The 12,539-nt window shown below is 39.1% G+C and overlaps 1 protein-coding gene across 10 annotated transcripts in view; it reads left to right on the forward strand.

Moving 5' to 3' along the window:
• CDK19 (cyclin dependent kinase 19) overlaps positions 1–12,539 on the forward strand; it is a 167,181-nt gene that overhangs the window by 40,992 nt on the left and 113,650 nt on the right. The gene's annotated exons all lie outside the window — the stretch shown is intronic.

The following is a 12,539-nucleotide window of genomic DNA, read 5'->3' on the forward strand; positions in this document are numbered from 1 at the left end:
GTGTGTGTGCTGGGGTGGGTATGTGACAGGTGAGAACTCTTCACGAATGTCATCACAAATAATTTATAATAATGCATTAAATAATTCACAAAATTTAAGAACAAGTTGTATAATTTTATTCAGTATTATTAAAATCCATACCAAATAGAAAACTTTAGACAGAACTAAAGACTGAATTTCACCCTCTTCTGTTAACTAAACAGTAGGGGTGATTAAGAAAAGAGAGCATTAGCATAATGTATAGTATCTACTGTCTAGCTGTCTCAGACCTAGCTTCATGATGATTTCTTCCTGGGAAGTTGTCCAAGTCATTATTCATCTGCTGTATTCTTCCCTACTGCTCCTTTTACTGAAAGATTGCTTCACAATAGAGGCAGCCTAGTCCATGACTCATGACTAGAGGATAGACATTCTTGCTGTAGGTCCCATGTGCCAAAAATGTTAGTTTCCAATATGTTAATTACCTCTCTTTTCAGAATGTGTTAATATGCCCTTCTCTCAAGTTAGTTCTTGTTTCAGTAGAGAAACAAACACATCCCACATATTTGTAAAATATGTTTTTATAGAGACCTTCTTAATGAGTTACTTTTTAAGAAAATAATGTGACATACCTTTCCTGGGCAATGCTTCTTTAATTTTTTTTTTTTAATAGAAATATTTTTTCCCTTTTATATGCCAGGTATGATAACTACTACTTTCTGTGAACTCATAAAACCATTTATGAACTTTCTTCAGATGACACTTGTATAGAGGGACTTTTTTTGTTGTTGTGGTTGTTGTTTTTAAGATTTTATTTATTTACAGACACACACAACAAAGATTTTATTTATTTATTTGACAGAGAGAGGGAGAGATCACAAGGAGGCAGAGAGGCAGGCAGAAAGAGAGGGGGAAGCAGGCTCCCTGCTGAGCAGAGGTCCTGATGTGGGGCTTGGTCCCAGGACTCTGTTATCATGACCTGAGCCGAAGGCAGAGGCTTAACCCACTGAGCTACCTGGGTGCCCATTGTTTATTTTGTTTAACCATCTATAGCCGCTAACAAAATGTATTCTTAGACATAAAGTTCATAATGTGGCTAGTTTTTAGAGAGAAATCTGGGAATCAAAGGAATGATTTCCTTATGTCTTCTGGAAGTTTTATTTGTGGGGCTGCACATTACATCTTATGTGCAGGTTGTATACCTTACGCAAAGTCAAGGTAGTATATATATATATATGTGCATATGTATATTTTAGGGTGGTACATATTCTTTAAATTCCTATTTTGTGCCCAACACAGACTCCATCTTAAAATCAACTGAGTTTAACTATTTCTTTCACTTTCCTCCTATTCAGAGAAGCTTCTTTTATTAACGGGGGGAGAGTTAATGAGAAGATAGATGAGTTTCAGACTGTATATTGTGGTTAGTTGCAATTTTACCTCTTAGGCCCTCTCTCCTTTCCTTTACTATTTTCTATTTAGCAGTAATAGTGGATGTAATTTCTTGGAGGCCTGTTCATGCTTCATTTTCAGACTAGTTGGCTCTACAGCCTTGTATTTGCTTAATTAACTCTTGGAGTGTGGTATATTTTCTTACCAGTTGAGAATCTCAGTAGGTTATTCTAAGTACTAGTATAAAAGATAGAAAGTTCTGCTTCTGTCAAGGCAGAGAAAGACTCTCCTCCCCAGGTCCTCACCCTCCAGCTTCTATGAGAAAGATGTGGTGACATGGATGGCTTTTAAAGTATTTTTAAAAAAATAATTGCCTTTATTTTTTAGGGCAGTTTTAGGCTTACAGAAAAATTGAGTGGAAAGTACAGAGAGCTCTCGTAGATCCCCTTACTGCTTCCTCTTCCTATTAATTAATGTCTTGCTTTAATGTGGTACATTTGTTGTAATGGATGAGCCAGTATCGTTACGTCATTTTGAATTAAAATCCACACTTTACCTTATAGTTCACTCTTTTTATTGTAGATGTTCTGTGGGTTTGACAAATGTACAATCAATGTATTCACGAATATGATATCATACAGAATAATTTTGTTGCCCTGAATGTGCTCTACCCATTTATCCCTGGCTCCTTCTCTTTGAGCCCTTGGCAACCACTGGATCTTTTCCTATCTCTAAATTTTACCTTTTCTGGAATGGCATAGTTGTAATCACACAGCATGTAGCCCGAGATTAGCTTCTTTCATTTAGTAATAAGCATTTTAGCTTCCTCCATGCCTTTCCATGGCTTGATGCTCCTTTCTTTTTAATGCAGAGTAACATTTCATTGTCTGGATATACCATAGTCTATTTATCCATTTACCTACTGAAGGTTATCTTGATTGCTTCCAAGTTTTGGCAATGATGAATAAAGCTGCTATAAACATTCATGTGCCTATTTTTGTGTGGATTTAGTTTTAAATTCATGTGGGTAAATACCAAGGAGTGTAATGGTTGGATCATATGATAAAAGAATGTTTGGTTTTGTAAGAAACTGCCAAACTCTTCCAAAGTGGCTGTATCATTTTGCTTTTCCACCAACAATAATGAGTTTTGCTATTGTTTCATATCCTTTTCAGCATTTGATCTTCTGGATTTTAACCTTTCTAATAAGTGTATAGTGGTATCTCATTTTGTGTTTTAATTTGCAACTGTCTAATGACATGTGATGTTGACCATCTTTTCATATGCTTACTTGTCATCTGCATATCTTCTTTGGTGAGATGTTTGTGTAGATCTTTTGCCCATTTTAAAATGGAGTTATTTCTTCTCTTATTGTTGAGGTTTTTTTTTTTTTAAAGTAGGCTCCAATGCCCAATGCAGTGTTTGAACTTACCACCCTGAGATGAAGAAGACTTGAGCTGACATCAAGGGTCAGACACTTAACCAACTGAGCCACCCAGGCGCCCTGCATTGTTGAGGTTTTCTTTTTTTTTTTTAAAGATTTTTATTTATTTGATAGAGACAGTGAGAGAGGGAACAGGAGCAGGGAGAGTGGGAGAGGGAGAAGCAGGCTTCCTGCTGAGCAGGGAGCCTAATGCAGGGCTCCATCCCAGGACCTCGGGATCATGACTCAAGCCCAGGGAGATGCTTAACGACTGAGCCGCCCAGGTGTCCCTAATTTAAACAATATTAACTTGTATGTTTTGAATATCAATCCTTTAATAGACACTATCTTGCAAATATTTTCTCCCAATCTGTGGCTTGTCTTTTTAGTTTCATAAATGTCTTTTGCAGAGCAGAAGTTTTAAATTTTAGTCAAAAGTTATCCCCAAACTTAAAGTCATTCTAGATTTTCTCTTCCATTATCTTATAGGAGTCTTATTGATTTATAGTTTACATTTAGATCTATGTTCCATTTTGAATTAATTTTTGTGAAGGGTGCAAGGTCTATGTCTAGATTAATTTTTTTGCATGTGGATGTCCATTAGTTCAAGCACCATATGTTGAAAGACTGTTTTTTCTCTAATGCTATCCTTTGTTGCTTTGTCAAAGATTATTTGACTATATTTATATAGGTCTATTTTTGGGCTCTCAATTCCATTCTGTTAATCTATATGCTTATTCTTTTGCCAGTGCTACCCTGTCTTGATTACTCTAACTTTTTAGTAAATCTTGAAGTTGGGTAATGTCAGTGTTCTGTACTCTTCTTCTTTAATAATATGTTGGATATTCTGAGTCCTCTGCTTTTCCATGTCAACTTAAGAAACATTTTGTCAATACCCACAAAATAATGGGGTGAGATTTTGATTGGGGTTTTGTTGAATCCATAGATAACATTGGGAGAAACAGACATCTTGTCAATATTGGGTCTTCTTAGGCACCTGCGTGGAATATCTATCTATCCTTTATTTAGATCTGTTTTGATTTCTCTCCTCAGTTTTCCTTGTATAGATCTTGTACATGTTTTGTTAGATTCATTCCTAAGTATTTCATTTTGGGGGGGTGCTAATGTAATGTTCTTGTGTTTTCAGTTTCAATTCCAACTTTTATTGCTGGTATGTAAGAAAGTGATTAACTTTTGTATATTAACCTTGTATCCTGCAACCTTGCTATAATCATTTATTTGTCCCAGGAGTTTTTTGTTGATTCTTTAGGATTTTCTCCAAAAGCAGCCATACCATCTATGAACAGAGTTTTATGTCTTCCTTCTCAATCTGTATACTTTTTATTTCCTTATCTTACTGTATTAGTTAGGACTTCCAATGTGATACTGAATAGGAGTGCCTTATTCCTGATCTTAGCAGGAAAACCATCTAATTTCTCTTCATGAAGTATAAGGAATCTTGATAGATTATCCTAATCAGTAGTCCAAGAGATGCAATTTACTATTCATATTAGATCATAGGAGGATTCCTTCCCCTCATTGAAATTTCTGTGGGATGGGATTAGGAGCACTCAGATAAGGTTAAACATCTACCATGGCTCTCCTATAAACCTCCATTAGAAAGGGAGATAACCAATAACATCAGTCCTCTAATCAATTAATCCATAAGATACTTGATTGTTAGTTGCTAGGTATTCTGATGGCTACAAAGGTACACATGATAATGACACCTCCTCTCCGGAAACTTATTTTCCATAGAGGAAAGGTTAATTTCAAATGTTATGTTTTGTTTTGGCTGATATTTGCCCAAAACTCATATTCCTGTGTTACTTCCTAAGCATTCTTTTTTGGGGGGTGAGGGGTAGAGGGAGATGGAGAAAGATAATCCTTTTTTTTTCTTTTTTAAAGATTTATTTATTTTGAGAGGGATGGGGGAAGGGCCAGAGAGTCTCAGGCAGACTCTCCTGTGAGCAGAGAGTCTGACATGGGGCTCGATTTCACGACCCTGAGATCATGACCCTGAGATCACAACCAGAGCAGAAGCCATGATTCAGACACTTAACCAACTGTACCCCACAAGTGCCCCCAGAGAGAATCTTAAGTAGGTTCCAAAGCCAGGATCTCACAACCCTGAGATCATCACCTGAACTAAAATCAAGAATCAGACACTTAACCAACTGGGTACCCTCTTCCCAAGCATTTTAACTGAAATGCCTATTCATGGACTTCTTTCATATTATTCTAAGAAAAGTTTACAATTTTGATGCAAGAACTGACAGTTATTGAGCCTATAGCTGGACACCGTGCTAGGCACTTTACATATGTGATCTCAGTTATTTTCAAAACAATTGTGTGGTGTTGTTACTATTATTCTCAATTTACAAATGCAAAAACTGATAACCTGAGGGTGTAAGTAACTTATTAATTGTGTGACTTAGTATAACAGGTGTATAATTCCATATCCCATGCTCTCTAAGTCATACATCATGTAAAAGTACCATATGAAGTGGTGAATGGTGAATGTCTTATGTATAATACAGAGTTGCGCTTGGTGAATGCAGGGACGAGAGCTTTGACCTTAGGCTGGAGTGTTACAAAATTTTCGGAAAGCCTGTCTAATGGATGGGAATAAGAAGTGGGAAGAGAGGGACGCCTGGGTGGCTCAGTTGGTTAAGCGGCTGCCTTTGGCTCAGGTCATGATCCCAGCGTCCTGGGATCGAGTCCCACATTGGGCTCCTTGCTCCACGGGGAGCCTGCTTCTCCCTCTGCCTCTCTGTCTGCCTGTACTCACTCTCTCTCTCTGACAAATAAATAAATAACATCTTTAAAAAAAAAAAAAAGAATCAGAGAGTCAAATAACATTAGCTGGTTCTTCCTCATTTAAAAAAAAAAAGTGGGAAGAGAGATCAGGGAGATCCATCACTATGGAAAAGACAGTAAAAAATAGGAAGTATTTTGTGATTTGACAATATAGTATAAAAATATAAGAAAAATTCCTGCTGTAGTAGCAAAATGCCATAGAACAAGTTTTGTCTTTTATTTATTTTTAAAGACTTGATTGATTGGTTGATTGATTTAGAGCACACTGATTGTGGAGCCTGCGAGGGGTTTGATCAGAATATATAACGTGGGGTGCCTGGGTGGCTCAGTGGGTTAAGCTGCTGCCTTCGGCTCAGGTCATGATCTCAGGGTCCTGGGATTGAGTCCCGCATCCGGCTCTCTGCTCAGCAGGGAGCCTGCTTCCCTCTCTCTCTGCCTGCCTCTCCATCTACTTGTGATTTCTCTCTGTCAAATAAATAAATAAAATCTTAAAAAAAAAAAAGAATATATAACGTGAAATCAAAATGCTTAACTGTCTGAGCCACCCAGGCACCCCTGTCTTCTTTATTTTAAATGAGAATTCCTATCCTCCATTTTTCTCTTAAAATCATTTCAACTGGATTTGCTTATCAGATTTTGAGTATGAGAGATTAGATCACAGAACCACTGCCTCCATGTCATTGGTCCCCAGCCTTGTCTTGCAGCAAGTAGTGTGGCTAATGCAGAGAGAGCAAAAGCCCGGGAGAAATGGAAGATCGAAGGAATCTTAAAAAAAAATATTTTCCTAAAATCAAGTATGTTTTATTTATCCCTTCCTCATATCTCATTTGGTTAAGTACCCCACAGATAGCCTTTAATTAATATGTGAAGGCTGTGGAGTTGTAAAGAGAAGAGGTATCATTGTTTTCAGTGAATTTAGTGTTTAGTTTGGGAAGAACAGAGTAAAGGAAATAAAGAGAAACCACTTAGCAATGTTAAGCATCAAATCATGTTGTTTACAGTGTTATTACTGTAGGATCCTTTTTCTTAAATGATGCTCTTTAGGGTTCTGTCCTCTCTTCCAGTCTCAAGATTTCCTTTCCTAAATGCTTTCACATCTCTGTCTCCAGCCCATAGTCTCCCTTCTAAGCTCTTGGTTCACCCAGATGCCTTTTGGGCATCTCCATTTAGACACCACCACAGTCCTCTCAACTTCAACTTACCAAAAACATCAAATGACAAACACACACATTGCTTAAAATACTTTTTTTCTTGGGATAAAGTCCATTTTCTTTGGGGGCACCTGGTGGCTCAGTCAGTTAAGCATCCGACTGTTGGTTTCAGCTCAGGTCATGGTCTCAGAGTCCTGAGATTGAGCCCTGTGCCAGGCTCTGGGCTCAGTAGGGAGTGTACTTGGGATTCTCTCTCTCTCCTCTCCTTCTACCACCCTCCTACCCCCCAGATTCTCTCTCTCTCTCTCTCAAATAAATAAATCATTAAACAAAAGTTCAGTCTCTTTAATGTGGCTTGCCTGTTCTGCTTGATCTGGCCGAACCTCCTCCTCCTTCAACTTTTTCTTGCTTTCCCCTATTCTACATCAACCTTACGCCCTCAAGGGCGTAATACTCTTTTGTCTGCAGTACATGCTGTTGCCTTTTTCCAGAAGGGGAATAAGAAGACATGAAGCTGTAGTGATTAAAAAGCACAGACTCTGGGGGTACTGGGGGCACCGGGGGCACTTAGGTGGCTCGGTGGGTTAAAGCCTCTGCCTTTGGCTGGGGTCGTGATCCCGGGGTCCTGGGATTGAGCCCCATGTCGGGCTCTCTGCTTGGCGGGGAGCCTGCTTCCGCCTCTCTGCCTGTTGCTCTGCCTACTTGTGATCTCTCTCTGTCAAATAAATAAATAAAATCTTAAAAAAAAAAAGCACAGACTCTGAAGACAGACTTCCTAGATTCAGGCGAATCCTGAGTCTGCCCCTTACCTAGCTTTGTGACCTACAGTGAGTTACTTAACCTCTCTGCTTTCAGTGTCCTCATCTATATGACTGAATGGCAATAGTATCTGCTTCACAGCATATTGTGAGGATTGAAAGAGTTAGTAGAGTGAGGCTTTTCAAGTGGTGCCTGCCTCATACTGAAGACCATATAAATATAAACATTATTATAATGCTTACTATAAATGTGTTGTGCTATTGGATGGTATTACTTTTTATGTTTTATGATAACAAAAAAAAATGTTGTTTCCCCATAAATTACAAGTTGATGGGCTAGTTCTTACAATTGCTATTTATCTTTTTTCTTGGATGAGCAGCAGCTTTATATTCCTAACTTCTTGTCTTTTGGCTTTTTAGTGACTAAAATTTGGTCTTAGGTTGACATTCGTATGAAGTGGATCATTTGACAACATTAGGCTTACCTGGATTTTTATACAAACTAATTCAGGTAAACCTCCATGGAAACTTTTATTTTTTTTTTTTATGTTATTTTAGTTTTTAAAAAGATTTTATTTATTTATTTTATTAGAGAGAGAGAGTACATAAGTGGGAGGAGGGGCAGAGGGAGAGAGAGAATCCCAAGCAGACTCCCCACTGAATGCAGAGCCTGATGCGGGGCTCAATCTCATGACCCTGAGATGATGAGAGCTGAAACCAAGAAATCAGACACTAAGCAAACTGAGCCACCCCGGCACCCCCTCCATTGCAATTTTTAAAAGAAAATCAATTCTTTTTTTTTTTTAAGTTTTATTTATTTATTTGATAGACATAGATTACAATTAGTCAGAGAAGCAGGCAGGGAGAGAGGAGGAAGCGGGCTTCCCGCTGAGCAGAGAGCCCGATGTGGGGCTTGATCCCAGGAATCTGGGATCATGACCTGAGCTGAAGGCAGAGGCTTTAACCCACTGAGCCACCCAGGCACCCCAGAAAATCAATTCTTAATAGCTAATAATTAGCTGACTTTTTACTTTATGATTTATGTGCCAAGCTGATTAAAGTTTCGAGTAAAGTCCTTTAAAGGGTTTCACTTTTTTCTTTCAAGTGTATTTCAAAGATTGTGGATTATAATAGTTCAAATTATAATCCTTGCTTGGGATTTAGCAGGGATACTTACTATATTATTATCATTATTATTGTTATTTTTTAAGATTTTATTTATTTATTTGACAGAGAGAGACGCAGTGAGAGAAGGAACACAAACAGGGGAGTGGGAGAGAGAGAAGAAGGCTTCCCACTGATCAGGGGAGCCGGATGCAGGGCTCAATCCCAGGACCCTGGGACCGTGACCTGAGCTGAAGGCAGTCACTTAACCAACTGAGCCACCCAGGCACCCTGTATACTTACTATATTTTTAAATAGATTCTCCAAAAGGAAAATCTCTTGTTTTATTCTATTCATAATTTCTATTTACTTAAACCCAACACTTCCCAGAACACTTCTGATACCAGATGTGTGATTGATTTCTCATACTGACCAGTTCTCCAACACCAGCTGAATAGTCTACAATTGAACTCAATTTCAACACTGTTTGAGGTTGGTGCAGACTTCACAGACTGAGGGCTCCCATTCATTATACAGGAAAATGCCCCCAGCTTCAGACCCTCATAGAAAGTGGTGGGTTCCCAAGTCACCTACACCTCTGTCCAGCTCAACTACAAATTCGATGTTCCCGTGACACCCTCCACCAAGTTCAGACTTTTGCTAGAATGGCTCACAGAACTCAGGAAAAGTTTAATTACTAGATTATAGGTTTATTACAAAGGATATATTAAAGAATACAAATGAGCAGCCAGATGAAGAACAAATGGGGCTTGGTCTGTGTCTGGAAGGTCTGAAGCACCGGAGCTTCTGTCCCCATGCAGTTTTGGGGTATCCCAGCCTCTTGGCAAGTATATATATTCTTTTATTTTTTTTAAAAGATTTTTGAAAATTTATTTGACAGAGAGAGATCACAGGTAGGCAGAGAGGCAGGAAGAGAGAGAGGGGGAAGCGGGCTCCATGCTGAGCAGAGGGCCCGATGCGGGGCTCGATCTCAGGACCCTGAGATCATGACCTGAGCCAAAGGCAGAGGATTAACCCACTGAGCCACCCAGGTGCCCCAAGTATATGTATTCTTGTTCACCCGTCTAGAGCTCTTAGAACTCTGTACTTCAGAGCTGAGGCTTCATTATGTAGGCATGATTGATTAAATTTTGACCATTGATTTTCAACCTTTAGCCCCCTTCTTGGGGATATGGGTGAGGTTGAGGGCTGGGGTAAAATTTCTCATCACCTAGTTTTCCCCCATATCGACCAGCCATCCAGAGACTTTGTAAACATTGCCTCATTATATAAACTCAGGTTTGGTTGAAAGGGACTTGTTATGAATAACAAAAGAGTTTCTTTTACTTTTATCCTTCTGGAGCTATTCCAGGAACAAAAACCAGATATTATAATAAAAGATGCTCTTACGCTCTAAACACTTAAGAAATTACAAGGGTTTTAGGAGATGTGAGCCAGGAACCCTGGAGGAAGTCCAAAATACATATTTCTTATTCTATCACAATATCACATTTTCTATCATCACAGTAGTTAAGGTTAACCAGGAAAACATGCAAAACCTAAATTTTATCGAAAGAAGATTCCTGAGTGGTCTAGGTTTAGTAGAAACTCAAGTAGTATGGTGAAAAACTGATACATATTTAAATTTTAAGTGTTGGCTTTGAATCGTGATAGAGGCCTTCAGCTGCCCCCCTTTTGACTCAGACTTTTTAGTTGCGTTTTTCTTTCCCATTTGTCTCTTGGCTCAGGCATTGGACCTTGAGGGCAGAGCATCCCCTGATGGGAACCAAAACTACCCCCTGAACCAGTAAGGACTGCCCTGAGCTTCTAAGCCCCGCCTCGTGACTGAGCCCATGACCGCCTCCATATGACCTTCACTGCCTGCCTGCGCGCGCGCACCCACCTTTGCCCTATATTTTCTTTATATAAACCTGGAAGTAGTTTCAGTTCTTTGGAGACGGTCTTTGAGAGGCTAGTCCACAGTCTTCTTGCTCTTGGCCTTCCTTTCTTATTTCGCCACCGTTGCCCAGCTATGATTTAATACTTGTCTTTTAGCTTCCGTATACAACTTCCTTATTTTTCTTTTACCTTTCTAATGGCTGCCTATTAGTTATTTTCCTCCTCAGTTTTGTTTTATTGAGAAAAGTTTTGTAAAAGGAAAAAAGTTGAGGGACTCCTGGGTGGCTCAGTCGGTTAAGCATCTGTCTTTGGCTCAGGTCATGAACCCAGGATCTTGGGATGGCGTCCTTCACAGGGCACCTTGCTCAGTGGGGAGCCTGCTTCTCCCTCTGCCTGCTGCTCCCCCTGCTTGTGCTCCCTAACTCTCTCCCTCTGACAAATAAATACATGATTAAAAAAAAAAAGGCAAAAAAAGCACAAAAAACTTACATTATAGAATAGTGAATATCCACACTTACCCTCCACCTAGATTTCAGTTTTGTTACCATTTTTCTGTATTTCTTTATCTCTCACTCTGTATATATATACATGTGTGTGTGTCTTTTGTTGCTGTTGAGCCATTTTAAATAAATTGCAAGTGTCATGGCATGAGACCCCAAAATACTTGAACCTGTATATCCGGAGAGTGAAGATATTCTGCATAATCACCATAGATTATCCTCTATTTAGGAAAATTAAGTTGGGTGGCTTGGTGGGTGGCTTGGGTGGCTTGGGTGGCTCAGTCAGTTAAAGTGACTGTCTTTGGCTCAGGTTATGATTTCAGGCTCCTGGGATCGAGCCCTGCATAGGGCTTCCAGCTCCTTGGGGAGCCTGCTTCTCCCTCTCCCTGCTGCTCTCCCTACTTGTTCTCTCTTTCTCTGTATCTCTGTCAAATAAATAAATAAAATTAATAGAATAAAAATTAAAAGATAAAATTAACAATGATAAAATAAAATTGTCTAGTCTATAAATTAAGTTTTTACTGGTATCCCACTAATAAACCTTTTCAGCTTTTTTTTTTTTTTTTTAAAAGTAAGCTCCATGCCCAGTATGGATCCCAATGCAGGGCTTGAACTCACAACCCTGAGATCAAGACCTGAGCTGAGATCAAGAGTCAGGTGCTTAACTGACAGAGCCACCCAGGTGCCCTACTTTTTAGTTGTTTTTATTTGAACTGCAGTCTACTTAAGATTTTCATGCACATTATTGGTTATTACATGTCTTGAATAGACTACCCTCACCCCCATCTACTTTATTTATGAATCTTTTTTTTCCATTCTTTTTAGCAGCTAGGCCAATTTTCTTATAGAGTGTCTCACATCTCGATTTGCCTGTTAAGGTCTTTTGAAAATTTCTCTTTCTGTATGCTGTTGGAGGGCAGCATTAATTATAGGAGAACTTACCAACTCCAGTGGCATGGGTGCTGTGAATGGGTTATGGGTCCTATGTTTAATCCTTTAAGTTCTTTTTTTTTTTTTTTTAAGATTTATTTCTTAATCTTAAGAGAGAGAGCATGAGTGGAAGGGGTAGAGGGTGAATCTCAAGTAGACTCTGCTCTGAGCATGGAGCCCCATGCAGAGCTCAATCAGTGATCATGAGGTCATGACCTGAACTGAAACTAGGAGTTGGACACTTAACCAACTGCGCCATGCAGGAACCCCTAATCCTCTAAGTTCTTTGGCCATCAGTGAATTTTGGGGTCCTGGAAGCCTATGAGTCCCTTAACCTCTGCTGTGAGCACTGTTAGTTTATACGGGTAGGTTGGTACCATGATATGAAAGAACAGTGACTGCCATCTTCAGCCCTTTTTTCTTCTTAGCACTTTCTCTTGTGATCACATTTACTTCTATGGTTTTAACAGTTGCTGGTGTAGTGATGTTTTCTTTTCCAAATTCCATTTGTTTTATTTCCTTTGGTTCATCTTCTTCTGGCTATCTAGTAGCCCCTTCAGAATCACCAGGTCCAAAATGAAAT

Source organism: Mustela nivalis (assembly GCF_964662115.1).
Source record: "Mustela nivalis genome assembly, chromosome: 5".
Lineage (NCBI taxonomy): Eukaryota > Metazoa > Chordata > Mammalia > Carnivora > Mustelidae > Mustela > Mustela nivalis.